Consider the following 18,605-nt stretch of genomic DNA (forward strand, 5'->3'; position numbering starts at 1 on the left):
TGTCTCTTTCATGGGGATGATCCTAATATCCTTACTGCTAGTGAGGTGTGACCTTTGCATGGTAACCTGCTCAGACAGCCTCGGGGACTTGTGTCATCCATTCTTCTGCAAAGGTCCCTCCTCTTTTTCCCGGTAAGGGTACATGGTGGTCATATCTGTGTGCATCTCTATTATTATTATTGTTGTTGTTTTGCTTTTAGTTTTTTCCAAGACAGGGTTTCTCTGCATAATCCTGGCTGTCCTGGAACTCACTCTCTAGACCAGGCTGGCCTCGAACTCAGAGATCCGCCTGCCTCTGCCTCCTTTGTGCTGGGAACAAAGGCGTGTGCCACCACCACTTGGCTTCTTAATTTTATTTTACTTTTTTTTTCTTTTTTTCGGAGCTGGGGACCGAACCCAGGGCCTTGCGCTTGCTAGGCAAGCGCTCTACCACTGAGCTAAATCCCCAACCCCTTAATTTTATTTTATTTTATTTTTTTAAAGATTTATTTATTTATTATATATAAGTACACTGTAGCTGTACTTATCAGATCCCATTACAGATGGTTGTGAGCCACCATGTGGTTGCTGGGAATTGAACTCATGACCTCTGGAAGAGCAGTCGGGTGCTCTTAACCACTGAGCCATCTCTCCAGCCCCTTAATTTTATTTTTAATGAGGAATAAATTCAAAGGTAGAAAACTGTTAGCTGAGGCAGCATAGATACCTGTGTGCTCTTTGCTCTTTTTTTCAGTCTCTGCGTCTGTGTGTCTGTCTGTGTATCTGTGTGTCCATCCTGAACCAGATATGTCACACTTGCAGCAAATGCCTTTGGGGAATGTTTGAGGAATTTCATGCATCTGGTTCTTTGCTCCAAGGGGCCCGAGTGTGCGTTTCCTAAAAAGAAAAAGAAACATCGAAGTGTGATCTTTGTTCACTGCCTGTGTCTGATCTATGATCTAAAATTCCTTCCTGGAATATGATCCAATAACATCTACAATCACATGTCTGCATTTCGTGGTCATAAAATTAAAGTGTTCAAAGCTGTTTACTTTTATTGTATGTGTATGAGTGTTTCTTTTGCTTTCATGTACGTACAACACCTGGTGTGCACAGAGGCCAGAAGTGACCATCAGATCTCCTGGAACAGGAGTTTCAGATGGTTGTGAGCCACCATGTGAGTGCTGGGAACTGAACCCTGGTCTTCTGCAAGACCAGTCAGTGTTCTGAACTGATGAACCCTCTCTCCAGCTCCTAAATTATTTTGAGACAGGGTTTCTCGTAGCCTAAGGCTGGTCTTGAACTTGTTCTGTACTCGAGGGTGACCTTGAACCCCTGATCTTCCTGCTTCCACCTCTCAGTGTTCCAATGGCGTCACATAGTGACACGCAGGCCAGTGTTGGTGTCACCTTGCTGATTTTGGAGTGGTTAACTGCAGGCAGACACTGTGCGTTGCAAACACTGAGTAACATCTCCATCTCAGTGGCTTCGCTTTTGCAAGATCCACACTAGTGTTTGTGGAGGTGTGAGAGACACAAAGTCTGCTGCTAATTAATTAAAAGTTTGCTCTACTATTTAACTTCTTATCAAAGTTTAGGCCATAAAACAGGATGAGCTGAGGATGCTGGGAATGAGAAGTTCTGGGAGGAAGGGAAGGAGGGAGGAAGGAAGGGAGGGAGGGAAGGAGACAGGGAGCGACCAAAAAGTCCAGCAAGAGGTAGGTGGCAGGTGGTGATTGGGCAAACTGCACAAGGACCTATGTGAGCTTCGGGGTTTTGTTCCAATTCATTCCCCCAGCCTGGTAAAGATGCCCTGTCACAGTCCTATGCCTTTTCAACGTCTCTTTGTCTGGAAACAGGGTCTCATACTAGCATAAGCGGACCTAGAATTCACTTTGTAGCCCATGTTGGCCTTGAACTTGTAACAATTCTCCTGCCTCAGCCTTCCCAGTGCTAGGAGATTACGGCCTGTGCTTAGCATGCTCGTTTTAAAAGAAGGAAAATGAACCCAAGAGAATAAAGAGCAGATCGTCTACACGAGTGAGTGACTTGCGGTCCTGAGGTTTTAAAAAAGCACTTTGGAGGCTGGAGAGATGGCTCGGCAGTTAAGGGCCCTGACTTCTCTTCCAGAGGACCCGGGATTGATTCCCAGCACCCACGTGGCAGTCACAGTCAACTGTAACTCCAGTTGTGGGGAATGATCTGGCGCCCTCTTCTGGTCTCAGTGGGCACCAGGCACACAGGTAGTGCACAGGCAAGTGTGGGCAGCACGTACACACACACACACACACACACACACACACACACACACACACACCAAATAATGGAGGGGAGAGAGGAGGGAGGGAGAGAGTGGAAGAAAGAGAAAGAACTTAATTAAAAGGTGGAGGGGTTTGGTTGTTGTGGAGTTATGGTCTCACCCTGTAGCCCATGCAGGCCTGGAACTCACTATGCAGCCTTGGTCTTGGAGCAATCCTCCAGCCTCAGCCTCCTCAGGGCTGGGATTGTACCACACTCAGCCAGAAAGGTTGGTTTTATGTTTTCGAACAGGGTCTTACTCTATAGCCAACGTTGGTCTCAAGTATACAGTAATGCTCCTGCCTGAGTCTAGGATTGGCTGCATCACGATGGCCAGTTTCAGAACGTTTTTGAAGTAACAGATTTAAGCAAACAAATCAGATCTTTCCCCAAAGCCAAAGCCCCCATGGCCACTCGGGAGCATCCCCACCAGTGTAGCTGAGTGTGAACTTCTCTCTCCTCTCCCTGCTCCATCTCTTCTTCTCTGAATGACTTTCTAAGCGAGGCTGCATTCCCAGAAATGGGTAAGCAGAGGAAGGGTGAATGAAAACCAAGATAAAATTTCATGGGTTCCCTCGAAACTACTGATTGGTAGTCCTACCTTCTTAGAAGGGAATTTCCACCCGAGGGGGAGGAACGTGGGGGTGTCGTGGATCAGTGGATCTTAGAGCGCTCCGGACAGCTCACGGGAAGTCCAGCTGCCTGCACTCTCATTGTCACTATCACCCACAAGCATCTGGTCATCTTCGTTACATTATCTGCTCTGTCTCAGGAAATTCGGGGGACTTAGAGAGCCCACGTTGGCCCTGGGACTTTCTTAGGAGGGATGCATGCATGCCACAGAAGGATGTGTGGGGGGCATGGAAGGATGACCCCACACACATGTACAACCCAGGCTGGCCCTCGAGGGGTTGAAGCTGGAAGCTGTCGTCTTGAGACTACAAGTGACTGCCCTCCTAGGGCCACTGCTGTGCAGATAGGGACAGCAGGAGGTGATGGATGCATTCTGCTCACATATCCAGAAGCTCCCTAGGCTGTGGCTGCAGGGAGTTTCTAGATATATGAACACTATGCATCCATCACCATCTTCAGACTGGTAATACATGGATATTGGAAGGACAGATTGCCCTTGGAGAGTCCTCATGTCTATATTGTAAATCCTGTGGCCCTTGATTTGTTTTTTGTTTTATAGTTTTTGAGAGAGGCATGAGTGCCAAGAACTGTCTCCATTGCAAGAAGAACAACTGTGTTGGGTGGCTATGGAGAGCGGTGGGGACTATGGAGACCCACTGGGCATACGTTCATACCAAGAGGCAGCCGCTCCTCAGCTCCAGCTCCATGGGACCACGTTGGTGGTTCAGTCTTTCTTCTTCTCCTCATTTGCAAAGAGGATCAGACTCGTGAGCGCTGTGCAGTGTTATGAGGACTAATGAACATGAGTTCAGGACTTGAAGACGCACCACAGTACCTAAGTGTCAATATAACTATTCCGTCTTCCGTCCACTGAGGCACTACTCCCCACCCACAGACGACAAGGCAGGGGAGATGTGCCACCTGGTTACCTGGGTAATGATGCTGTGTACTATGCAGGATCTGTCCATCATCCTTAGACCCTCACAATAAGCTTGGACTTGTTTACCCTAGGCTATGGAAGAGGGACCAGAGGCACAGACAGGGTAGAGTTGGCAGACATCAGTGTGCCACATTCCCAGGCCAACTTTTGGTCCCTGTGCTTAGTGGGCTGCAAAATGTGCCTTCTTTCTCCTCCTCAGCCATACTGTGGTACTGGGGATAAAATCCCAAACCCACAAATGCTCAACTCCACCTCGCCTTGTGAGACTTATTTAGAAGTAAAGCCATTGTGGGGCTGGTGAGATGGCTCAGTGGGTAAAAGTGCCCACCACTAAGTCTGGGCCCACATGGTGGGATCAGAGAACCGACTTCTATAAGTGGTCCTCTGACCTCTACACATGTCCCACCACAGATATAAAATAAATAAGTGTGATGATGATGGTGGTGGTGATGATGATGGTGGTGGTGATGATGATGGTGGTGGTGGTGATGATGATGGTGGTGGTGGTGGTGATGATGGTGGTGGTGGTGATGATGGTGGTGATGATGGTGGTGGTGATGATGGTGGTGGTGGTGGTGATGATGGTGGTGGTGGTGGTGATGATGATGGTGGTGGTGGTGATGATGATGGTGGTGGTGGTGGTGGTGGTGATGATGATGATGATGATACAGTGTTGAAAGCTCAGCTGTCCTGTGAAGCATCTTTTGTGGAGGACTGTGGATGCTTCCAAGCACCAGCTGCCTTTCTGGGTTTGTTCCTCACAAAGGAAAAGGGTCTGGGAAAGGGTGGGGGATGGCCCCCTGAGACTGCAGAACTCACTCCTTCAATGTGATTCTCCTCTCTGAGCCAAGGGGAAGGAAGCCACACTTCCTGAACATCCACCACACACCAGGCCCGGCCATCACGCAGTGAGCCTGCAGTTAACCCCCAAGGCCACAAGATCCAAGCCAGGCCCCTTGGACAGTCCAAGGGGACAAGGCTCTGTGCTGAAACTGCATCCTCAAAGGCCTGGCTGGGACTGGAACCAGACTACCTCAGAGGTGTGAGACCCTAATGTTCTCACCGTGCTCCAGGAAAGTAGGAACAGACCCCTCAGCAGATGTCTCTCTCCTGGACCCTCCCGATCTCTTGGGCCCTTTCCCATGTGAGATCCTGTTTCTCAGCCTGGTTCCTGTGAGTACAAATGTGGTAGCCCACACTCACTTCAGCCTTTCTCTGGGCCTTGTTTCTGATTGGCTGAAGCTATACCTATACTTCAGTGGCTGAAACCGTGGCTGAGAAGACCTTAGGTCCGTGCACAGCTGTGAGGCCATTGCACATGGCCTCTGCCCGTGTCTCCAGTGGTGATGCTTTTGGAAATTATAGGATGATGTCACAGCTGATCTGATTTAGGCTGCCCTAGTTTTATCTGTACCTACCTTCACACACACACACACACACACACACACACACACACACACACAGAGAGACACACACACACACACACAGACACAGAGACACACAATGAGAGTATTTCTGTGTTAGTCTGCATGTTGTGTACGTTATGCTTAGCTCTAAGCCATTCTGTTATCTGTGCAGGATTCCACCACAGAGAAGATAGCAGCTGGACTCGTGGTCCCTGCTCCCGCCTTCCCACAACCACAATTAACTGGGTCTTCAGTGCTCAGTAGCTATAAGCTTTTCCACAGCCCTGGGAGTTGACATGGCTGTCACCAAGCAGGCTTATGTGCCCACTGCTGACCAGGATGCTATTTCAGACGGTCCCTGACCTTCCATGGTATGTCTTAGGATGTTAAAATGACATGCGTCCAGTTTAAAACAAAATGCTTTGAGTTATGACTTCGGGCTTTTCCCCTGGCCCTCAGTCTTGCCCCCCCATGCTGCACAGCGGAAAGTAAACAGCTTCCATGGCCCTTTGGTCATGAGAGGAAATAACCGTTCGTTCGCTGCGGTGTGCTGTTGTGATGCTCATTTGTCGTTGGGGGTATCCAGTTCATTGTCACTTATGGTATCTGTTTGGGGGCAGGTGGGAGTCTTTCCATGATGCCAGGGCCTTAAACTTCGGAAGGTTTTTTGATTTGCAGTCTTACAGCTTCTCTTTGTCCAGGGACAGTGCAGAGAGCGCCACAGTTCTGCTTAGACAATTGCGGGATGTTTGTGAAATTGATGTCACTTCAGAGAAACCGCTGTGCTCCTACGCAGTTGTCTGTTTACATCTTTGGCTGTTCTCCGTGGTGGCTTCTGAAAAGGGAAATCAAGTGCCATCAGTCTCACGGCCATGACAGCTCAGGGCACATTCAGATGTGTAAGTGGCAGCCCTGCTTCTTGAATGGGCCAGGCAACTGGACTGTAGATTTTTAAAACTCCCAGTCTCCCAGAGTGCGGCTAGGCAATCACAGGCCATCCCAGCATTGGCCAGTAGCCTTTCTAGGCTCAGACTGAGAGAAGCACACCTCCATGAGCATGAAGGATAGGCAGCTGAGGGCAGGAACAGCTCAGGAAGGACCCCTAGTGACCATATCAAGTAGTAGTTTCTACCTTGTAGCCTGGCTCATGCCTCTGTACCTGGGACTGGGCCCACAGGCCTGAGCAGTGTTACCTTCTCCTGGGGACAACAGCCTGCAAGGCTTATGTTTCTTGGCAGCCTGCTGTCTGCGACTGTCTTCCTGATTTCTGCCATTCCTGGGTGGTCATTCCTACACCGAGTTTCTCTGGAGGGTCCTGGCACTCCCTCCTGACGCTGCCTCCTCCCACATTCCCCATAGACCACCCTCAAACAGGCAGTCTGGCTGCACCTACTTCATTTCCCCAGGAATCCCTGGGTCATACATCCTGATGGGTCTTAAACAGAACTCCAGGCTTCCACGGCCCAAGAAACCTCCTCTTTCTTGATCAGTCAATGGCACCGCCTCTCCCATCAGCTTTTCTGCACACATCTTCTGCCTTCGCCCTCATGGGGGCAGCCACTGCTCAGGAAAAAGACACTCTGCTGCAGACCTGGAGTTCCCTGTCCAGGCCAGCCTCAGGCCCCTGACCAGTTGCTGGGAGTGTGGCTCCAGGAGGAGAATTCTGCCTGACTCCACTTCCTCCTGTTTGCTGGCTCTGAGGGTCTCCAGGCCCAGCAAGCAGAGCCACAGCTCCTTTGGGGACCAGAAGGCCCTGTTTGGCAGATAGAACCAAAGGGACTTAGAAGGCTCTGAGATTCGTTCCAGCCCCTCCCTCTAAAAGACAGAGCGCCTTCTAACAGGCTAAACAATGGAGGTCAGGACAACCGCATCCAGATTAATGGTGCTGCCTAGAAAGTGTAAATGCAGCATAGGTTAGCTCACGTAGCATGGATGAGACCTTAGGTTCCACTCCTAGCACCGCATGGCCCCTGAAAGCGTGTACTCTGGTAGGAACTCAAGGGCAAGAGAGAATCCAAACTCCAGTCCTTCTGAAAGTAAAGCTGAGATTAAATGGTCCCTATATCTCTCGGGAGCCATCTCAGACCTGTCCCCTAATTCTCCCTCCCTGGGACCTCACAGTGCTGGAGGGGAGAGCCATGGCTTCCCCACTCCAGTTTATGCTACACCAGCTTCCCAGCATGCTTTGCTTTCCATGCACAAGGCTGCCCAGCAGACCTGTGAAGCTGCGCGACCATTCTGAGAGCCCGAAGGTACATTCTTTCCACATTCGTTCGTCCACACCTATTCTGGACAGTTCTAAGCACTTGAGACACTGCAGGGAACGTAGCAATAGCCCCATCTTTGTTTTCCAGAAGAGAAGAGCCAGGGCAGCCATCAAGTAGATGGGAGACCGCCTTACAGTTCCTTGTTATGGAAACTGAGGAAAAAGGATTCATCCACTCTTGATGCCCAAAGTGTGCCCTGCTCTGCTATTGTGCGTGTAATGTAGAACAATTGGAGAGGTTCCAAAATGCACCCTCAACCCCGACACACATGGTTAGATATGCTTTTCATGACTTCTAGTGAAAGTGCAGCTAGGGGCTCCTGCACTAGGGAACTCAAGTTTCCTGTGGATAGTGTGTAAGTTTATTTTTTTTCCAAAACCTACTTTTATGATGGTTCTTAAATGCTTTAACCTCCCTTGTAGCCCACCACTATCCACCAGAGGTAGTGGGAAAGAAAGGGAAGTGGACCTGTTTAGAAAGGTTCTTTGGAGCAACTCCGGTCTGTGTTGTCTGGAAATCGGCAGTTCAGTTCACAGGTCAGCAGCGGCAGCTCAATCCATTCGAAAACACTTCATGGCAGTGGTAGCACTACCTGGCAGAGACAGCCAGGCCTCAGCCTTGAGTTGAATCAGCAAAGGGACCAGGAGGAAGGTCAAGAGAAGTTCTCAGCTGTGCCTCTTTCAGGGAAGTGAAGATTAGCGAAGATGAGAGACCCACAAGCGGTGCACAGCTGGCTCCGTAAGCAAGCCAAGCTCAGCCTCCAGTACTGTCCACCGAGTCCTATTTACACCCTCCAAACATCACGAGCTCTTCACGTGTCTTGCCTCAGCACGTGTGCCTGCCTCAGCTGACATCACTCTGCCAATCAGCCTGAGTCTGCAGAAGCAGCAAGAAACTGCAGCCCGCCACCAGACGTTTTTTGGTGAGTTTCTCTCTATGGAGTCCCAACAAATGCAGCTCAACTATGCAATGTAGAGGCAGACCTGTGTGTGTGTGTGTGTGTGTGTGTGTGTGTGTGTGTGTGTGTGTGTGTGTGTGTGTGTGTGTTTAGCAAAGAATCCTTCATCACATGTCCTTTCACATGTTTGTTTTAGCAGAGTATCCTTTCTCCTGTGTCTGCATCAGCAAAACACCCTTAGGTTTCCACTTCAATGGTGTCTAGTAATAAGAAGTATGGAAAGAGGTGGGCGGGGACAAAACGAGGGTAGAGAAGAGCCAGATGATGATGCTCAGAGACATCTAGGGTCCTCTTGGGAGACACTTCTCCAGCAGTAACTCTGACATCAGGGCTTTGGCTGATGACTGGGGCACCTGCGATGTGGGGGACGGAGGCCATGGCATCCTCAACGATGGTGCTTTCACACAGCAGAGGCCATCTTGGTTGTGCGAGCCACTGAGAAGAGCCCATAGCACCATTTCAGTCTCTGGCTTTGAATCCCTCGGGAGATTTAAGCAAGATCTGGTCCATGCTTTTAAAAAGCTGACACTACGTGAAGGGTGGATGAACCAGGGTAGACTGAAGCTAGAAAATCCAGACAGAGCATCTGACTCAGTGGGCAGTGACGGTGGGAGCAGGGCTGGGGTAGGGGCTGGAGGAGGTTCTGGCGGGGGTGTGCATGGGATATAGGGGGCCCCTCCCCAGCATTCCCTAAGACTTCACTGCCAGCCTCTCTGGCCTTAAGCCTGCTGCTACTCTTGACTGTGGTGTGGTCACAGGCCGGGAAAGTGCCGTCGTCTCTGATGGATGGTGGTTCTCAGTCTCAGTGCTTTGGGAGCCAGAGTCTTAGCACTCCATATTGTCATCCATGAGGTTGCTGGAAAAAAACAAAAACCCTATGGTTTCTAAGTTGCTCCTCACAATTTTCTTTTCTGAAAATAGGTCTCATTTTATAGCCCAAAGTAGACAAACTTGTAGCAATCCTCCTGCCTCCCCCACCTAAGTGTTGGGGACACAGGTGTGAGCAGTCACCCGTGGCTCTTATCTTGGAGCATCATAAGGCTTCCTGAGAGGAAGTAAGAAAGCCTCTTAGGTGCCAGCACACCACCGGGTGTCACCTGTTGGTCATGCCACGACACTGCCAACATAATTTTGAGATTTGACCAACACGGACTCCATGTTGTAGGAACACATCTGTCTTTCCTGTCCACAGGCTTCCATAGTTAATTCAGCTTGTTTTCTAGTTTCAGAAACTATGCTTTGTATAATCACTCCCCAAACTTCTGATGGCTCCGATGCGTAAGAGAAATACAGTGTGGGAGCCCCTCAGGGCAGAGAGATGGGCAGTTCTCTCTAATGGTTTGTGTGATGGTTAGTTCTACTGTCAACTGAACTAAATTTAAAATCACCAAGGAGACTCACCTCTGGGGGTGTCTGCGAGTGAGGGAAGATCCATGCTGGATATGGGTGGCTAGGACTCACTCCTTACCCCTCTCCCCTACCTGATCTACTCAGACGTGAGCTGGCAACCTCATGCTCCCAGCACAGCTGTGGCTCCTTCTTACCACCATGACTGTCCGCCATGATGGACTGAACCCTCAAACTCTGAGCCCAAAGGAACTCTGCCTGCTTTAACTGCTTTTGTCAGGTGTCTGGCAGCAGCACAGGGGACAGTGACTAAGATAGTCCTGGAAGTGTGCTGTGCAGGTAAGAGTTTCAGTTTGAGAGACAGTGGGAAAGCAAAAGAGTCAAGGTACTGGATGAAACGGGTGTCATGATGGGCAGGGCTATACACTGGGCAAGAGGGGAGGGTCCCTCGGGACAGAGGAGATGGGCTACAAGATAAAGACTCAGTGATGTGACTTGGGATCATATAGACTCCCAAGAGGAGAACTATTGTAGGGCACATCTGCTTTTATAGCTACATATGAGATCTGCCACTCCCACTCCCGGACTCAGGGTATAGGTGTACAAAGCTCAAAGACTATTCCTGTTGATCTCTCTCTCTCTCTCTCTCTCTCTCTCTCTCACGCGCATTTATTTTACTTTTAATTAATTTATTTTTATTTGGTGTATTTTGAGTGTTTTTCCTGCATATACATCTATACCACATGCATGTCTGGTGTCCAAGGAAGTGGTGAGCCGCTGTGTGGGTGCTGGGAATTGAACCCGGGTCCTTAGCAACAAGAAGTACTGCTAACCATGGAGCCAACTCTCCTGCCCCCACTCATTTAAAAATATTGTTGGTTCTTTCATGTAAAAAAGTGAAGCAGTGGGCTGGGGATACTGCTTAATAGTACAGTGATCGACTGACATACAGGGAACCTAAGTTCTCATTCCCAGCCCTGGAGGGGCGGCTGTGGGGTAGAGTGGGAAGTCAGGCAGTTACAGGCAAGGCTGACTCAGGCTTCTTGTGCCAATGGGACTTGGTTCTTTTGGGGTTTCATTCTGTCTGTCTGTCTGTCTGTTTGTTTGTTTGTTTGTTTGTTTGTTTGGGACAGGGCTTCTCTGTGTAGCCCTGACTATTGTGGAACTTGTCCTGTAGCCTTGAACTCGGAGATCTGCCTGCCTCTGCCTTTCGAGTGCTGGGATTAAAGGCATGCACCACACCATCATTTCTGGTTTCATTCTCGTTGGGCATTCCCTTCGGAAAGCCGAGATAAAATTCAGAATTCTGATGTGTGATGGGAAAGCCAACCAACTCAGCGATGACAACCTAAGAACATGCAGCTCACACTGAGCTGAGCCTGGAAGTGTGGTTTAGCAGAAGAGCGAGTGCCTGGCATTCATGAATATTTGGGATTTTGGTTCCATTCCTAGCACGAGAGAGAGAGAGAGAGAGAGAGAGAGAGAGAGAGAGAGAGAGAGAAGAGAGAGAGGGAGAGAGAGAGAGGGAGGGAGAGAGGGAGAGAGGGAGAGAGGGAGAGAGGGAGAGAGAGAGGGGGGGGGGAGGGAGAGAGGGAGAGAGGGAGAGAGAGAGGGAGAGAGGGAGGGAGAGGGGGGGGGGAGGGAGGGAGAGAGGGAGAGAGGGAGAGAGGGAGAGAGGGAGGGAGAGAGAGGGGGGGAGGGAGGGAGAGAGGGAGAGAGAGAGGGGGAGGGAGAGAGAGAGGGAGGGAGGGAGAGAGAATATTAAAAGAGAAAAGAAGACAGGAAAAAAGATTGTTGAATAATGTGGAAAGAAACCTGTTTGCAGGAGGTAGCTGGAGAGGCTCCATGAACAAGGGACAGGGTTGACTTGGAATGTTTCCATTTAGAGAGAGCGAAAAGAAAAACTCATAGCAGACTTGAAGAAGAAAAAAACAATATTAAGAAAGAGGGAAAATATCAGTGGAGACCCTTGGGCTAGAGGAAAAGTGAGCTCTTGCTGTAAGCCCATAGCTGTGACTAACCTGTTCCTAATTCCAGGCTCTCTTGCAGCTAGGGTGGTGTGTGTCTTTCTTTTGTTGTTAGTGAATTTCCTTAGCTATGCCTGAATGCTACAGCTGAGCATGGTAAATTATAAAGAAGTTATTTCTCTCTCGGTCCTGGAAGCTCCGGAATTCTTTGAGGACCTTGTACTATGACGTAACATGAGAGTCAGCAGTGTGTAACCTCAGGTCTCTGACTCTCCTAAAGCCACTAACACCATCATGGAGGCCCCATCTTCATGACTTCACCTCCCAAAGGCCCTACAGAGTCATGTGGATTAGAAGTGTAAGTGAGCGTGTTGTTTTCATTTAAAATACTATGTGCACGTCATGCTTAAGTGCAGGTGCCTGTGGATTTCTTGGAACTGGCGTTAGAGGAGGTTGTAAGATGCCAAAAGTGGGTGTTGAGAATTGAATTGGGGCTCTTCTGTAAGAGCAATAGACACTCTTAACTGTTGAGCCATCTCTCCAGTTCCGAAGTGTGTTTTTAAAATCGTAAATGCAGCATGAAGTCCACAGGAAAAAGTTAAAATGAAAGGAAAGACACCTCTTGTTCCCTTAGTTCCATCTCTACAGAGTAGCCACAAATAATTGTTTGAAGAGGAGCACCCAGGCCTTCCTGTGTCCTCCAAGGTTGGTCCCCAGTGTGCATGCTTGACAAGACCATGATTCTCTCATCCTGAGAGCTCATCTTCTTCCCTCCAAGCATGGATGGGCAGATAACAAAAGGAAAACAAGGGGAGCTCATTCACCCCACAAGAGTAACAACTTAAACGCGGAAGCAGGAAAGTTCAAGCAGGAAAGTAAAAGATCTAAAACCCTCAGCAGCAGCAGGATGTCAACCAAGAAGATGCTGGTATCTTAGCTCCATTTTCCCAGGATGCTTTGGGGGCACACCCGGAAGTCAGAATGCAGATCACAGACTAGACGGAGCAGCAGATCTCCTGTCAGTTGGGTCTTGAAGGCCGGAGACAGCTGCAGGAACAGATTCCCATCTGCAGCCAAACTGAAGTCTGGGAGGCTGCGGCAGGAACAAGTTCACCTCCCTGAAGTTGCTCTTGAGCCTTAGAGGCTGGAGCAGTGGAAGCCTGAGTTCCCTCATTTGCCTAGGACAGGGTAAGTCTCCCAGGGGTCAGTCTCCCTCCCACTGAGAGTCCAAGACCAACCTCCTCAGCCAGGATCCAGCACCCCAACTTCTTTCTCTTCCTCTAAACTCAGAAACTTGCCCCTCCAGAATTATTATATAGAGCAAGGTGGGCTCTGATTGGCTGTATATGCATGTATGCAAATAAGGTGAGAAATAGGATCAGTCAGGTGAGAGCTGTCAAACAGGGCCTGGGATGGGGGGTTGGGCATGGAGAAAACCTGCCAGATATTGAGGGTGTTTTCAATTAGGTCATGTGCTTTATCTCTCTCCCTCTTCCTCTAGCAAGGGAAGCTGGAGGGGGTAGGGAGAGTTCTATAGTTTGTTGCATTTGTTTGAGAGTTAAACTCACTTTTTGCTCCTCCCAGGCTGCCGAGATGAAAGGTCCAGTCTCCACCCAGAGTTGTGGTTGACCTGAGGGCTGTCAAAGGCAGCTGCTTTTCAGGGGGTTCTTGGGTGGGTTCCATCAGCCAGGGACTTTGTGTACTTCGGTTCCTTGCCACAGCAACCGCAGGAAGTAGGCACCTGGATGTCAGGGGGCAGCAGCCTGTTCAGTGGTCACAGGGGCCCTTACAATCCACTGTGAATGCCTGCTGTCACCACAAGCCACCCAAGTGGCTTGTCCTTAGGGTTTCTGGGATGGGTCCTACCCTGGTCCCTGAGGCAACCTTTAAGAGGTAGAGCCTAGGGGAAGGTGGTTAGATCCCTGCAGCATCAGGACTGGCGGAGTAACCCTGGAAGTAGGCTCTATAAGGACCAAGACAGGCCCTGCGAGCTCTGGCTTCCTGTTTTAAAGTGTGGCTCTTTTCCCTCCACAGTCACCTTGTGATGCCATGTGCTGCGGTAGGCTGTAGGGAGGGAGTAGTGTGCTGTTGGGACTTCGTCTCCAATACTGTAAGGTAAAGAAATCTTTTTTATCTGTTTTTTGTCTTAATTTTTATTACTTTATTTTTATTCATATGAGTGTTTTACCTGCATGTAAGTCTGTATAGCACAGTGCTAGGTGTCTAAGGAGGTCAACAGAACGTATTGGATCCCCACTGGAATTAGACAGTTGTGAGCCACTGTGTAGGTGCTGGGATTTGAACCTGGGTCCTCTGCAAAAGCAGTCGGTGTTCGTAACCAATGAGCCATCTTTTCCAGGTCTCCTTTTTGTCTTTAGAATTTTAAATCATATTTATTAGCTTTTTGCACATTCAGGTCCATGTGTGGAGGTCAGGCAGCTTGGGACAATTGGTCTCATTTCCTTGCTCGGTTCCAAAGATTAAATTTATTTCATCAGGTTTGACAACAAATTTCTTTACCTACTAAGTCAGCTAGTCTTAATCCAGACAGTGGATTATAGCAGTGGAAAATACACACACACACACACACACACACACACACACACACACACACACAGAGAGAGAGAGAGAGAGAGAGAGAGAGAGACATACACATATACACACACAGAGAGAGAGAGAGAGAGAGAGAGAGAGAGACATACACATATACACAGAGAGAGAGACACACACACACACACACACACAGTTCTCTAATTTTTTCACACTTAATAGGTGGACTTTCATCCATGAGAACACGTGAATAAATCAGTTTCAGCTTCAGTCTCGTCTCGTCTCTTCTCTTCTCTTCTCTTCTCTTCTCTTCTCTTCTCTTCTCTTCCTCAGGGTTTTGCTATGTAGCCCAGGCTGACCTTGAACCTGGGATCCTTCTGCTTCAGGCTTCAGGTCTCAGAGTGCTGGAATTGCAGGCTTTGACTGGCTGGAGAGAGGATTAGGAAGGAGAGTGAGAACCAGGGGCAGAGAGCATCTGAGTTGGTTCAGGATGTCTGGGCAGTGCTTGTGGGGTGGCTAGGTGAGGCCCGCTCCCATGCAGGCCCTTGGAAAGGGCCTGGGGTGGCAGAGGCTGGTCAAGCAGCAGGTGTGTCCACACTCTGATAGCAGTGACATGAAGCTGCCCGTATGCATTATCTGGCACTCGGTAGGACTGAGGCTCATCTCTGCTTCCGAGGTGGTGTTTTCCCTCCCTCCTCCCTCTCCCCACTTCCCTCCTCCTCCTTCTCATTGTCGTCGTCATCCTCCTCCTCCTCCTTTTTTTAATAAAAATAACTACGAAGAGTTCAAGATGCCTTTCTTTCAAGACATCTCAGCACTTAGGTCCCAGCAGCACATTGGTGGCAAAGAATGTCCCCTGTCACTGTGGCTGCTTGCCTTTATTTGAAGTGTCTGGCTGAGCTATCTCCTGGTGACATGCTTCTTTCAGAGCGAATTATTCATCCCCCACAAGTCCTGTCTCCCCCGGCCTGGACTCTGTTCGTCCCTGCAGGTGTGAAGACAGGCTCGGCCTTTGTGTGCTAGGCGCTTGTCCCCCTCCGCCATCCCCCTCTTGGATCCCCTCCAGGCCTGTCAAGACTCTCCTCGCTCTGGGCTCTGCGGTGTGCAGGGCTGACGGCCCCTGTCATCGAGGCGAAGCTGTGCAGCCTCCAGCCTGCCTCTAATCTCCCCCTTCACAAAGGGCAGCTCTGTCACTCAGGGGGACAGCAGGCGGACCTGGATCCGGGGCCATGTGATATTAGAAGACGCTGCCCTGCAGAGGTAACCGTGGCCTTCCATAGAGTAGGATGGTAGGCAGGGAGGCTAGACAAGTTATGGAGAGCAGAGCCATCCTGGATCACCCAGGTCAAGGAGCTGAGCTAAGTTTGGATGTGCCATAGAAGGCAGCCAGCCTCAGTTGCACAGGGGGCTCTCCCAGGTCATCCTCTGAAAGCTAAGGAGAGCCCTAAAAGAGGGTCAGCACACTTAACCCCACCAGACACCAGCATCCTCCACTGCTGCCTCTGGGTCAGTGGTGAAAGACAGTGGATACAGGGAGGCAGGGGCAGAATGAACAAGCTGTGAGTACCCAGGTACCCGGAGATAAGTGATATTGCCCCTTAGAGCCTGTCTCTTCTTCCCGTGGGGAAGCACATGCCAGCTGCACAGGGAAGACCGGAAACTGCGTCCAGTAAGTGTCTACTGTTTTGCACTGGGGTTGTGTCACAGCAGAGTGGAAGGCTGGGCCCACAGGCATTGTGACCCCTGCAGACAGATTTCTTCCACCTGCTCAGTGTGTGGAAGTAGATTACCAGAGTTACTAAGAGATATGCAATGGGCTGGGGAGATGGCTCAGTGGTTAAGAGCACTGTCTGCTCTTCCAGAGGGCCTGAGTTCAAATCCCTGCAGCCACATGGTGCCTCATAACATCTGTAATGGGATCCAATGCCATCTTCTGGTGTGTCTGAAGACATCTACGGTGTAATCATATAAATAAAAATAAATAAATCTTAAAAAGAAAGATATGCAAATCCCATGAAAATAAGATTGCATGGGGCCTACCTCAGCTCCAGGCCATCCCAGACTGGCGTTGGGCAGTGCGTACAAGCAGCAAAGTAGAGGAGATGGAGAAGGCAGTTCAGTGGCACTGGTCTCTTTCTGCTCCACGGCATCTGTCATGGAGCACACAGGTCAGTGACACTACATCTATTCTGTGGAGACTTTTAGGCTTAAGAACTCAGGGTCCCAGAGCATTTTTCCACCAGCAACCTAAGTAGTTATGGTCATTCCCAGCTACAGTACCCCACTCCCTTCCTTCCTTCCTTCTTCCCTCCCTCCCTCCCTTCTTCCCTTCCTTCCTTCCTTCCTTCCTTCCTTCCTTCCTTCCTTCTGTCCTTCCTTCCTCCCTCCCTTCCTCCCTTCCTTCTTCCTTCCTTCCTTCCTTCCTTCCTTCTGTCCTTCCTTCCTCCTTCCCTTCCTCCCTTCCTTCTTCCTCCCTCCCTCCCTCCCTCCTTCCCTTCCTCCCTTCCTTCCTTCCTCCCTTCCTCCCTTCCTTCCTTCCTTCCTTCTGTCCTTCTGTCCTTCGTTCCTCCCTCCCTCCCTCCCTTCCTTCCTTCCTCCCTTCCTTCCTTCCTTCTGTCCTTCCTTCCTTCCTCCCTTCCTTCCTTCCTTCCTTCTTTCCTCCCTCCCTCCCTCCCTCCCTTCCTCCCTTCCTTCCTTCCTTCCTCCTTCCCCCTCTCTCTCCTTCCTTTTCTACTTTTAGCTTTTTGAGAATGGTCCTCGCTCTGGAGCCTGGGCTGGACTAGAACTCACTATGTGACCCAGGTTGACCTCAGACTCACAATTCATCCTTTTGCCTCAGCCTTCCGAGTGCTGGGATCACAGCTGTGATTACTCTCAGTCTGTTTCTTCATCTACAGCATGGATTCCCAGCATCAGCCATATGAAAATAAACGGGTCGTGTCTGTTGTCTGCCTGAGCGGGGTACAGACAGGGGGTCCCTGGTGAGAGAGAAGATGCCACCACAGGAGTTTTGCTGCCGGTTTTCACGTCTGAACCATGCGGCTAAACTTTCCCCTGGTTAGGCTGACTCAGTTGAAATGACTGAAGCAAGCAGGCGGGGGCTCTCACAGCCCATGCCCAGCACTCGAGACAGGCAGTGACTCCAGCTGAAGGCCCTAGGGGCACTGGTCCCTGAAACAGGGGCTCCTCCTGAGAACGCCAGTGAGTCAGAAGCTGGCCTCTGGAAAAACAGGTGCAGCCAAGGCTCTGAGCTCCTCACTGTAAATTAATCCACACGAGCAATTGGGAACAGAAAGTGCTTCCTGTCCTAGCCTGGGACAATGGACAATAAGTCCAGCCTGCTGGCCGGGGCCCTGTCCTGGGAGGCTTCAGGAAGGCACCCCCCCACACACACACACCTGCCCTGTGTAAAGCTCTCTGCATTGTTCTAGGCTGAAGGCCAAGGAGGGCCCTCTTTTCTGGGGATCAAGCCCTAGGGAACAGCATTTCTCCTCAGCCGTGTGCTTCCCGGGGAAGGAGAGTATGGGAAAATGGCTTAAGCATGCTTCCTCTGTTCTGTTTTGTTCCACAATATTTTGGAAGCCCTGGGGTGTGCTTGCCAATACAGGTTTTCAGAGGAATAGCAGCTCCACACAGAGCAGAACACAGCTCAGCCCAGGCCCTTAGTCCTTGTGTAGTAGAAGCTAGGAGGGCAGCAGGATAGTTGTATGCAGAGAGGGACTGTACACAGTGGACATGTTTAATGGCAGCAGCCTGAAGGGAGAGCTCAGAAACATTAACAGTCGTTGCTGACCGGAAGGACTGTAATCCTGAAAACAAGTTTTGGACCTAATGGATTGGTTTTCCTGGGCTGGGAAGGTGGCTCCGAGGTGAGGTATGAGAAAGGCTTGTGGTGTCCTTGACCCCTCTGGCTCCTTCAATCCTTGCCCCTTCTTCCACAGGATTCCCCAAGCTCTGCTTAAGGCTTTGCTGTGGGTCTGTGCATCCATTTCCATCAGTTGCTGGATGAAGCCTCTCTGATGACAGAATCAACTAACCGGGGCCCATAGGGGCTCACAAGACTGAACCGCCAACTGGGGAACGTGCAGGGGGTGGGCCTAGGCCCTCTGCACGTGTGTAACAGTTATGTAGCTGGGTCTCCATGTGGGACTCCTAATGTGGGAGCAGGGGCTGTCTCTGACTACATTGCCTGCCTTTGGATCCTCTTCCCATAACTGGGCTGCCTCGTTTAGACTCAATAGAAGATGCATCTAGTTTTCTA

At 50.1% G+C, this 18,605-nt stretch overlaps 2 long non-coding RNA genes across 5 annotated transcripts in view; one reads left to right on the forward strand and one right to left on the reverse strand.

Moving 5' to 3' along the window:
• Positions 1–5,361: 5,361 nt before the first annotated feature.
• On the reverse strand, positions 5,362–11,984 carry LOC103692180 (uncharacterized). Of its 3 annotated transcripts, XR_592189.4 has the most exons (4): positions 9,882–11,367; positions 7,991–9,336; positions 6,649–6,815; positions 5,362–6,090 (listed from the first exon to the last, which is right to left on the reverse strand). It is a non-coding gene; the product is annotated as an uncharacterized LOC103692180 (long non-coding RNA). The 3 variants fall into 3 exon arrangements; XR_010065871.1 differs by having other exon boundaries at positions 6,649–9,336; XR_005503707.2 differs by lacking the exons at positions 7,991–9,336; positions 9,882–11,367 and adding an exon at positions 11,849–11,984 and having other exon boundaries at positions 5,662–6,090.
• The window catches only part of LOC102554068 (uncharacterized), a 31,935-nt gene continuing 24,912 nt past the window's right edge, over positions 11,583–18,605 (forward strand). Inside the window, exons 1-2 of one of the 2 annotated variants that reach the window (XR_353459.5) lie at positions 11,583–12,982; positions 13,829–13,909. This is a non-coding gene — a long non-coding RNA (uncharacterized LOC102554068). The remainder of the gene's footprint in view (positions 12,983–13,828; positions 13,910–18,605) is intronic. The other variant, XR_005503706.2, reaches the window with a different exon arrangement.

Source organism: Rattus norvegicus, chromosome 4, assembly GCF_036323735.1.
Source record: "Rattus norvegicus strain BN/NHsdMcwi chromosome 4, GRCr8, whole genome shotgun sequence".
Taxonomy (NCBI): domain Eukaryota; kingdom Metazoa; phylum Chordata; class Mammalia; order Rodentia; family Muridae; genus Rattus; species Rattus norvegicus.